Below are 12,015 nucleotides of genomic sequence, written 5' to 3'. Positions count from 1 at the left end.
ACGTCCGGAGCTATCGTAGTTTCCAAAAGTCCATACCCCATTACCTTTGCAATTTGTGATCTATGATTAGGCTCGGAAACGACAGGAAAGTTAATGACTGTCCATAAAATCCCGCATCTATAGGCTATTGCAAATTTAAAAGGCTTAAGTCCTGACCCGCTCTGAACTACTGATTGCGATATGCGATAAGGCCTAGACCCACCTAGATTATACACTGTGATTTATATTAATATCGCGTTTGGGGCCTATATCACAATCGCAAAGTTCTAAAAAGTCTTGCCTCATCCCAATGCCGATTGTGATATTCATCCCAACACCGATTGCGATATGACATCAGCAGTGACATCAGATCCACATCATCCTCCATGTCAACTGCCACATCATCACCATGTCTCCCTCCATGTCATTTTCCGCGGCACGCGCCATGTCACATCATGACGTCATCTGTTACATCACTACCACGTCACCCCGGGATCTCGCAATCACAAGTTTCAAAGGGACGTGACTTATAATAAATCTTTCACCCCAACTGAGTTGTGATTTGCGATTAAACCCAGACCCAACGGGATTATAAAATCCATTCCATAAATCCCCCACGTCTAGAGTTATCACAGTTTCTAAAGACTCCTGCCTATTGTGATAGCGATTAGACCAGACTCGATGGGATTATTCACTCCAATTCATAAATACTCTGTGTCCGTGGCTATTGCAAATAACAAAGGATCACCACTTCTTGCCTCTTCTGCCCATTCTGATTGCGATTGCGATGTGATTTAAGAAGCCCCCCTTTGAATTTTATTTGGAATACTCCTGGTCTAATCTGATTGTGATTTTTCTGAGTTCTGCCCCAGATTCTAATTCGATTGCAATTGTTTTATGATCTGCCCCAAACTCTGATTTTCGATTGCAATAAGCTGTAAAATACATCTCCTCACTTTGCATTCCTCTCCATGATGTCTGTGTCGGGATTTATTGCACTTTACGTTTTTCCTGATTTCCTACAAAACTTTATTTGTTTCAAATAAAATTCGCTTGTCATCTCATTTATGTTTATCTTATAAACTCCTATTTTCTATGTTCAGGTTCATGACGGAGGAGGAAAATTGTGTTGATAAGTGGCATATTAGTTCAAATAGGTAGATAGAAATCCAAAGAATTCAACGAAACAAACAAAGCTAATGAAGATAGAAAATCACTTTTGAGAAACTTCTACCAAAATATTTTTTTCCTTTAAGCATTGTTGAAGGGATTTGTTTAAAAACCCTCAATGCTCCGCACAATAGATTCAATTGTTTTCTGTTATTTAAGCTTACTTTTTGTATGAAATAAAGGTCCTGAATTTTATGAAGAAAGGCTTATGAAATCTTGCACTACTGTACTTTCATCATTTTCTCAATAGAACAATTAGAACATTGTTTAGGAATTTTCATAAAGAATTTTGAGAAGTTGCATTACTGTACTCCTGGAATCATCTTTGTGGGAAGGAATAAATTGTTTCTATTTATTTTATGAGCTGAGTGAAGTGTATCTAGTATTTCTATCATTGTACCTCTGTTTTTTTCATAAGTAAATAATAAATTTATCTTTTCAATTTTCTTATTACTTGATATTTAAAGAACAATTTTACATGTATTTACTATTGATCATGCTGCCATTGATATTTTTATACATGTTGATCAATTTGATTTGATATTCTAAATGCGATATGATTTTACACATTATTTTGATTAACTATTTAATCAAACTAATCACCTTGAAATAGTTTCAATTCCATTGGTGTTTGAGCAATCTATATTTTCATTTACTAAGGAAATTCATTATATATAACATCTAGATAGGGAAAGACGATAGGAGGTTTCAACAAGAGAGAACCCACAAACACAACAAGGATCCACCAACATCCTCCTATGGTGGAATTTTTCACAAGGCATCAATGGATGGGGTTCTTTTAGAGGATGAGAGGATACGATGATGATGTGGCCAAAGAATTTTCCCTCTCACTCATATCCCTCAATAGGACCAATGCCACTATTGTGGTGAAGGGTTTATCAATAGTAATTACCCCTGAGGTTATAATCATAATCACTACACTCCCCTTGGGGTTGCTGTGGAGAAAATAAGACAAGGGTAACAACACCCTTACAAAGAAAAGCTTCTTTTTGGAAGGAGAAGAACCAATAGAGGACAAAAATGGGGTTAGAAGGGAGAGAATTCCATACCCTTGGAATGAAGTCAGTTACCACCTCATCAAATATATTTCATGTGAAGGGAGATACAGTGTAGTGTATGGATACCACTTCAGACTCCTCCAAGAACTGAGATTTGGAGAGAACACACCTCCTCATAATAGATTGAGTATACCCTACTTTCTTCTACAATCCATGATAGACATGAGCATCAAAGTGCGGGAGAGAAAAAATCAGCAACTAGCCCATCATGGGTTGATCAAACTCATCCTTGAAGATGCCCTACAAAACTTAAGATTCCCTATTGCATGGACAACATTTACAGACATGCAGGAAGAAGGAGAAATTCAAGCTATTGAATATGACAGAAGCCCTACTACTAGCGAGGGAGAAGAAGAAAGAGAAGAGGAAAAAGGAAAAGAAACAAAGGAGGAAAATGAACAAGAGATAGAGGAGGAAAATCAAGAAGAGACAGAGGAGGAGACAAAAGAAGAAACAAATGAGCAAAGTGAAGAAATAGAGAAAGAAAAAGAAGAGGAATAAGGAGACAAGGAACAGGATGCGAAAGAAAATGGAAAAGAGGAAAAAGGATAGAAAGATTAACAGAGGTCTGCAACTCAAGACAGAGAGGAAGAAGAATCACCAAGGGTATCTTCAGAGCCTACAAAGAAAGAGGCAGCAACTTCTCTTGTTGCCCTAAGTAGACCTGTCAAATCAAAGAGGAAGAGGCAAAGACAAACCCCACTGTACTTTAGGACAAGAAAGAGCACTAGGATTAGACAAGGAATGTAGGTTTTAACCCCGTACAGAAATTACCTGCATACGAATTCTAAAACACAGAAAATAAACAATGCGAGAGCATAACACATAAAACACATATACACAGAGATTTCCCCTGGATCCCAAAACCGAGACTACTAGCTTGATTTTTTCATTATATTCCTTTCAATGTTATAATACATATTTATACATACCGAAACATCCAATACCATGGACTGAAAACCATTGTGTCCAATACCATGGACCAAAAACCATAGCGTCCAAAAAACATGTGCGAAAATCATGCACAAAACCATAGGTGGGTCTGCCAAACCTAACATAGGGTCCAAAACCAAAATTTTCTAGAGCACTGCCCTAGACCCCATAAAGTGGGGTTACGAGTACACCTAAAACCCCCTGTGACTCCCCCCCCGCTACACAATCAACGCAACGAAAGAGGGTTCCGCCCCCCCTCTAACCCCCCGGTTAACTACGTGGGCTAGTCATGGAAAGAATATAACACAACCCAACATTCTCCCACTTGTTGTTTTCTTTCCACAGGGGGCCACAAGAGAGCTTAGTCATTTTTCTAGCCCTAAAACGCCCATTGTCTCTCTACACCAAGAGAACTTCTCAGAGCTCACAGATTTTTTCAATGCATCTGCATTATTCTTCAAAGTGTCCACATTTACCAGCAACACCTTTTTGTCTTCTATCATATTCCTCACAAAGTGATACTAAACATCAATGTACTTTGTCTTTGAATGATATGCGGGGTTCTTTGCCAAGAAAATTGCACTTTGGCTGTCACAGTCTATCCTTATAGCTTCCTATACTAACCCCATACTTGAACATAATCTCTGTAACCAAACTACTTGCTTGCTTGCATGAGTGGCGGCCATGTATTCTACCTCAGTAGTTGATAGTGCCACTACAGATTGTTTCTTACTCATCCAACTGACTGCACCTCCAAATAGGTTAAACACATACCCACTTGTAGATCTTCTCTGATCCAAATATCCAACCCAGTCTGCATCAACAAAGGCATGAATATCCAACACTCTGTCCAATCCTGGTCTTCCATGGTAGCACAAACCATAATCACTAGTGCCACGCAAATACCTCAAAACCCACTTCACTGCTATCCAATGCTCCTTCCCTGGTTTTGACATAAACCTGCTCAATACTCCCACTGCATGTGCAATGTCTGGTCTAGCACAGACCATTGCATACATTAGGCTACCGACTGCACTTGCATATGGAAAACAGGACATGTCCTCTTCCTCTTCATGTGTGTTGGGACACTGTTTAGCAGATAACCTCACACCTACAGGAATAGGAACCTTCACCGGTTTACTATCCTACATATTAAACCTCTACAATATTGTCTCGACATACTTCCTCTGGTTTAACCAAAGCTTCCTCTTTGTCTGATCTCTTTTAATTTCCATGCCCAAAATATAGTTTGCAGCACCAAGATCTTTCATGTCGAATTTGGAGGACAAATGGGTCTTCAAATCCTGGATAATTTCTTTGTCATTTCCAACCAACAACATATCATCCACATACAAGACCAAATAAATAACATGGTCACCAATTAATTTAAAATACACACAGTGATCTGCTTTTCTTCTAGTGAAGCCAATTCCCCGTATAAATGTATCAAATTTCTGATACCACATCCTTGGTGACTATTTTAACCCATATAGAGACTTCTTTAACTTACATACCAGTTCTTTCTTACCCTTCATTGCAAAGCCTTTAGGTTGCTTCATGTAGATCTCCTCTTCCAGATCCCCATGAAGAAATGATATCTTCACATCCATCTATTCTACCTCAAAATCAAAAGCAGCAACAACAGAAAAAAGTAATCTAATAGAAGTTGCCTTGGCAACAGGAGAAAAAATATCACCAAAATCAATTCCCGACACCTAGGAGTAACCTTTTGCTACCAACCGAGCTTTGTATTTCTCCACCTTTCCTTCTGCATTTGTCTTCTTCTTGAACACCCATTTGCTGCCAATGGGCTTCCTTCCATCCAACAACTCCACCAGATCCCAAGCCTCATTTTTGTGCAAAGATTCCATTTCATCAACCATGGCCTCTTTCCAGAGTTTTCCATCCTTTGAATCTACTGCTTCCTTCACAGTTCTGGGATCATCATCAATAATAGATAAAGAAAAATTTGAATAGAAAGCAGATGGACTATACCTTTCTGGCTGCCTTCTTTCTCGAACTGATCTTCTCACACCCGGAGTTTGTGGCTCTTCATCTTCTGATTCCTCCTCTGTTGTAGAGTCTGATTCTTCCTCCTTTAGCTCAAACTCTATCTTCTCAGGTTCCTTTGGTTGGACTTCATGTTTAATAACATCTTTTACCTCTCTGAACACCACATCTTGGCTGTACACAACCTTCCGTGTGACTGGGTTCCAAAGCTTATAACCCTTTAAACCATCCTTATACCCAATAAAGATGCACTTTTTAGATTTACTATCCAACTTGGTTCATTTCTCCTTTGGAACATGTACATATGCATCACATCCAAATACCCTCAGATGTGAAAGAGAGGGTTTCTTACCAATCCATACCTCTTGTGGAGTCTTATACTCCAACGCTGGTGAAGGTGACCTATTGACCAGGTAACATGCAGTATCCACCACCTTTGCCCAGAATTCTTGTCCTAACACGGTACCACTGAGCATGCTTCTAGCCCTTTCCATCAACGTCTTATTTCATTCTTTCTACAACTCCATTTTGTTGAGGTGTATATGGAGTAGTCTTTTGTCATGCTATACCACACTTCTTATAGAATTCTTCAAGTTCCTTGCTGCAAAACTCTCCACCATTGTCTGTCCTCAGCACCTTTATCTTCTTATCTATCTAATTTTCCACGAGAGCCTTAAATTCTTTAAACCTGTCAAAGGCTTCAGATTTCTTCTTAAGGAAATATATCCATGTATTCCTTGAGAAGCCATCTATAAATGATACATAGTACACAGACTTACCCAGTGATGGAACCTTCACAGGTCCAAACACATCACTGTGCACAAGTTCTAATATTTGTTTTTCCCTCTTACTACCAGAGGGGAAACTCACCTAATTCTACTTCCCATATACACAATTTCCACAGAAATCAAAATCCAGAGAGCTATTAATCATACCTTCTACCATACCTTTACCATGAAGTATTCGAAGGCCCTTCTCTCCAATATGTCCAAGCCTTTGATGCCACAACATGGTCTTCTTTTGATGCAAGTTCAGTAACACAAAGATCCTTCCAAGTTGGAGATCTAGTTCCCAAGTTGGATAAAAAACAAGAAGATAAGACCATCCAATTGTTGAACATATAATCCCATCTACATTTATACTTCACAATTTATCAGGAAAGAGAGATTATCTTCCTGTAAATGGGCTCATCTTAAAGAAATTATTTTCTTAATTTATTTTTTAAAAATAGAATAAAGAATAAAATATGTAAAAAATCACTACCATTGTACATCCCGCTGCAATTTACTTTTCCTTTTACAGATTTTGTTAATAAAATGTTAAGTAGTACTCTATTGAATTTTCAAACATCTCTTGAAGTTATTTTTATTTTTTCATTTTGAAGGTAGGAATTTTTAAGAAGTGGTTACCAAAATTTTAACATTAGATTAAAATTATATAACTCTAAAAATCTTTTCCATTAAGTTGTAAAATCTTTAGAAAACCTCAAAAAATATATCCTTTTACTCTAGTTTCAGTCAAAAAGGTTATCCTTAAAAAAGTAAAGACCGTCTTACAACTCCAAACTTTCAACTCGTATTTGTCATCCAAAACTCTTAAGTCAATAGTCCTACCCATCCATTAAAAAGGGAATTTTTTATAGTGTAATTCTAAAATATAATAAAATCTAATAAGGTAAGAGGTCTCGTCACAAGCCTGCTTACCATTTTCATAAGGAACCAATTAAGCTGACATCACCACACTAAACACCAAATCAAGGTAATGGCTTATGATTTTTAATTGTAAGACAAGGGGTCTCATCACGAGCTAGCTTGTTCAGTTTGATTATTACCGGTGAATGGCATTGTCATTATCTGGCCACCAAACCAGGGCAACGGATTTTTAGCATCAAAAAATAAAATAAAATAAAATTAAAATTTACATCTAATTATTGCACTATTAAATGGAAGGGACACTGGATTGTTGTTGGTTAAAGGGTAACCTTTTCGAGGCTATGAATGCCTATTGGAAATAGTGGATCTACCTGTGGCAAACGAGTACATTACAAACTAAGTCGTAAAAGGTCCCCTACTTTATTTTTTTTATAAACTGATTAATGACTGATACAAGTAAATAGGATTTTTTCATTCACGAAAGGTTTTTAAAAGAAATTGCAATTTAATGAGTTTTATAGTCAGAGTAATTTTATTTATCTAAATGTTTCAAAAAATAGTCTCCACTTCTTAGATTATTTTTACTGAATTTTTGGAAAATTTCATTTATCAGAGATAACCGGTTCTTTTGGTGAATTTCCAATTGTTGTGCTATTCAACATCCCCCCCATTTTAATATATTATAAATTTCCTATGAAATTTATTATATTAAAATAGGGACCCTTCAATTAAAAAAAAAATTATAATCAAAGTTTAATACTTAGGATTTTTAATTAAAACCTAAGTATTAAACCTTGATTATTGCGAAAAAGAAATTAATTAACCCCCAGAACCAAGACTTATTCTTAGGCTTTAAAAAACCTTAAGTAATAAATAGTATGGGTTATTTGATTTAGAAAATAAAAAATAAAAAATAAAAATCGGAGTTTTAAGATTCCCGAAGGTTGAAGTCTTTACAAACTTCAACACTCCACCATACCTTGCATTGCATATCCCATAAAAAATAAACATAAGGCAATGACCAGACCCGAATGGGTTATTAACTGCTTCTAAAAAGAACCCCGCGTCCATCGCAATCGCATGATCCGCTATTATATAAGTCCATGCCTCCTAACTTAGCCAATTGTGATATGTAATAAAGCCTGGACCTGACGAGATTATAAAATCCATTCCATGAATCCCCCAGTCCGGAGCTATCATAGTTTCCAAATGTCCATACCCCATTACCTTTGTGATTTGTGATCTGTGATTAGGCTCGGACCCGACAGGAAAGTTAATGACAGTCCATAAAATCCCGCATCTATAGGCTATTGCAAATTTCAAAGGCTTAAGTCCTGACCCGCTCTGAACTACTGATTGCGATATGCGATAAGGCCTAGACCCACCTAGATTATACACTGTGATTTATATTAATATCGCGTCTGGGGCCTATATCACAATCGCAAAGTTCTAAAAAGTCATGCCTCATCCCAATGCCGATTGTGATATACATCCCAACACCGATTGCGATATGACATCAGCAGTGACATCAGATCCACGTCATCCTCCATGTCAGCTGCCACATCATCACCATGTCTCCCTCCATGTCATTTTCCGCGGCACGCGCCATGTCACATCATGACGTCATTTGTGACATCACTACCACGTCACCCCGGGATCTCGCAATCACAAGTTTCAAAGGGACACAACTTATAATAAATCCTTCACCCCAACTGATTTGTGATTTGCGATTAAACCCAGACCCAACGGGATTATAAAATCCATTCCATAAATCCCCCACGTCTAGAGCTATCACAGTTTCCAAAGACTCCTGCCTATTGTGATAGCGATTAGACCAGACTCGATGGGATTATTCACTCCAATTCATAAATACTCTGTGTCCGTGGCTATTGCAAATAACAAAGGATCACCACTTCTTGCCTCTTCTGCCCATTCTGATTGCGATTGCGATGTGATTTAAGAAGCCCCCCTTTGAATTTTATTTGGAATACTCCTGGTCTAATCTGATTGTGATTTTTCTGAGTTCTGCCCCAGATTCTAATTCGATTGCAATTGTTTTATGATCTGCCCCAAACTCTGATTTTCGATTGCAATAAGCTGTAAAATACATCTCCTCACTTTGCATTCCTCTCCATGATGTCTGTGTCGGGATTTATTGCACTTTACGTTTTTCCTGATTTCCTACAAAACTTTATTTGTTTCAAATAAAATTCGCTTGTCATCTCATTTATGTTTATCTTATAAACTCCTATTTTCTATGTTCAGGTTCATGACGGAGGAGGAAAATTGTGTTGATAAGTGGCATATTAGTTCAAATAGGTAGATAGAAATCCAAAGAATTCAACGAAACAAACAAAGCTAATGAAGATAGAAAATCACTTTTGAGAAACTTCTACCAAAATATTTTTTTCCTTTAAGCATTGTTGAAGGGATTTGTTTAAAAACCCTCAATGCTCCGCACAATAGATTCAATTGTTTTCTGTTATTTAAGCTTACTTTTTGTATGAAATAAAGGTCCTGAATTTTATGAAGAAAGGCTTATGAAATCTTGCACTACTGTACTTTCATCATTTTCTCAATAGAACAATTAGAACATTGTTTAGGAATTTTCATAAAGAATTTTGAGAAGTTGCATTACTGTACTCCTGGAATCATCTTTGTGGGAAGGAATAAATTGTTTCTATTTATTTTATGAGCTGAGTGAAGTGTATCTAGTATTTCTATCATTGTACCTCTGTTTTTTTCATAAGTAAATAATAAATTTATCTTTTCAATTTTCTTATTACTTGATATTTAAAGAACAATTTTACATGTATTTACTATTGATCATGCTGCCATTGATATTTTTATACATGTTGATCAATTTGATTTGATATTCTAAATGCGATATGATTTTACACATTATTTTGATTAACTATTTAATCAAACTAATCACCTTGAAATAGTTTCAATTCCATTGGTGTTTGAGCAATCTATATTTTCATTTACTAAGGAAATTCATTATATATAACATCTAGATAGGGAAAGACGATAGGAGGTTTCAACAAGAGAGAACCCACAAACACAACAAGGATCCACCAACATCCTCCTATGGTGGAATTTTTCACAAGGCATCAATGGATGGGGTTCTTTTAGAGGATGAGAGGATACGATGATGATGTGGCCAAAGAATTTTCCCTCTCACTCATATCCCTCACTAGGACCAATGCCACTATTGTGGTGAAGGGTTTATCAATAGTAATTACCCCTGAGGTTATAATCATAATCACTACACTCCCCTTGGGGTTGCTGTGGAGAAAATAAGACAAGGGTAACAACACCCTTGCAAAGAAAAGCTTCTTTTTGGAAGGAGAAGAACCAATAGAGGACAAAAATGGGGTTAGAAGGGAGAGAATTCCATACCCTTGGAATGAAGTCAGTTACCACCTCATCAAATATATTTCATGTGAAGGGAGATACAGTGTAGTGTATGGATACCACTTCAGACTCCTCCAAGAACTGAGATTTGGAGAGAACACACCTCCTCATAATAGATTGAGTATACCCTACTTTCTTCTACAATCCATGATAGACATGAGCATCAAAGTGCAGGAGGGAAAACATCAGCAACTAGCCCATCATGGGTTGATCAAACTCATCCTTGAAGATGCTCTACAAAACTTAAGATTCCCTATTGCATGGACAACATTTACAGACATGCAGGAAGAAGGAGAAATTCAAGCTATTGAATATGACAGAAGCCCTACTACTAGTGAGGGAGAAGAAGAAACAGAAGAGGAAAAAGGAAAAGAAACAAAGGAGGAAAATGAACAAGAGATAGAGGAGGAAAATGAAGAAGAGACAGAGGAGGAAACAAAAGAAGAAACAAATGAGCAAAGTGAAGAAATAGAGGAAGAAAAAGAAGAGGAATAAAGAGACAAAGAAGAGGATGAGAAAGAAAATGGAAAAGAGGAAAAAGGATAGAAGGATGAACAGAGGTCTGCAACTCAAGACAGAGAGGAAGAAGAATCACCAAGGGTATCTCCAGAGCCTACAGAGAAAGAGGCAGCAACTTCTCTTATTGCCCTAAGTAGACCTGTCAAATCAAAGGGGAAGAGGCAAAGACAAACCCCACTGTACTTTAGGACAAGAAAGAGCACTAGGATTAGACAAGGAATGTAGGTTTTAACCCCGTACAGAAATTACCTGCATACGAATTCTAAAACACAGAAAATAAACAATGCGAGAGCATAACACATAAAACACATATACACAGAGATTTCCCCTGGATCCCAAAACCGAGACTACTAGCTTGATTTTTTCATTATATTCCTTTCAATGTTATAATACATATTTATACATACCGAAACATCCAATACCATGGACTGAAAACCATTGTGTCCAATACCATGGACCAAAAACCATAGCGTCCAAAAAACATGTGCGAAAATCATGCACAAAACCATAGGTGGGTCTGCCAAACCTAACATAGGGTCCAAAACCAAAATTTTCTAGAGCACTGCCCTAGACCCCATAAAGTGGGGTTACGAGTACACCTAAAACCCCCTGTGACTCCCCCCCCGCTACACAATCAACGCAACGAAAGAGGGTTCCGCCCCCCCTCTAACCCCCCGGTTAACTACGTGGGCTAGTCATGGAAAGAATATAACACAACCCAACATTCTCCCACTTGTTGTTTTCTTTCCACAGGGGGCCACAAGAGAGCTTAGTCATTTTTCTAGCCCTAAAACGCCCATTGTCTCTCTACACCAAGAGAACTTCTCAGAGCTCACAGATTTTTTCAATGCATCTGCATTATTCTTCAAAGTGTCCACATTTACCAGCAACACCTTTTTGTCTTCTATCATATTCCTCACAAAGTGATACTAAACATCAATGTACTTTGTCTTTGAATGATATGCGGGGTTCTTTGCCAAGAAAATTGCACTTTGGCTGTCACAGTCTATCCTTATAGCTTCCTATACTAACCCCATACTTGAACATAATCTCTGTAACCAAACTACTTGCTTGCTTGCATGAGTGGCGGCCATGTATTCTACCTCAGTAGTTGATAGTGCCACTACAGATTGTTTCTTACTCATCCAACTGACTGCACCTCCAAATAGGTTAAACACATACCCACTTGTAGATCTTCTCTGATCCAAATATCCAACCCAGTCTGCATCAACAAAGGCATGAATATCCAACACTCT

This window comes from Pinus tabuliformis, chromosome 8 (genome assembly GCF_031772625.1).
Source record: "Pinus tabuliformis cultivar Carrire ecotype Pingquan chromosome 8, CPIR1, whole genome shotgun sequence".
In the NCBI taxonomy this organism is placed as follows: Eukaryota; Viridiplantae; Streptophyta; class Pinopsida; order Pinales; family Pinaceae; genus Pinus; species Pinus tabuliformis.
This window is presented reverse-complemented; position numbering follows the sequence as displayed.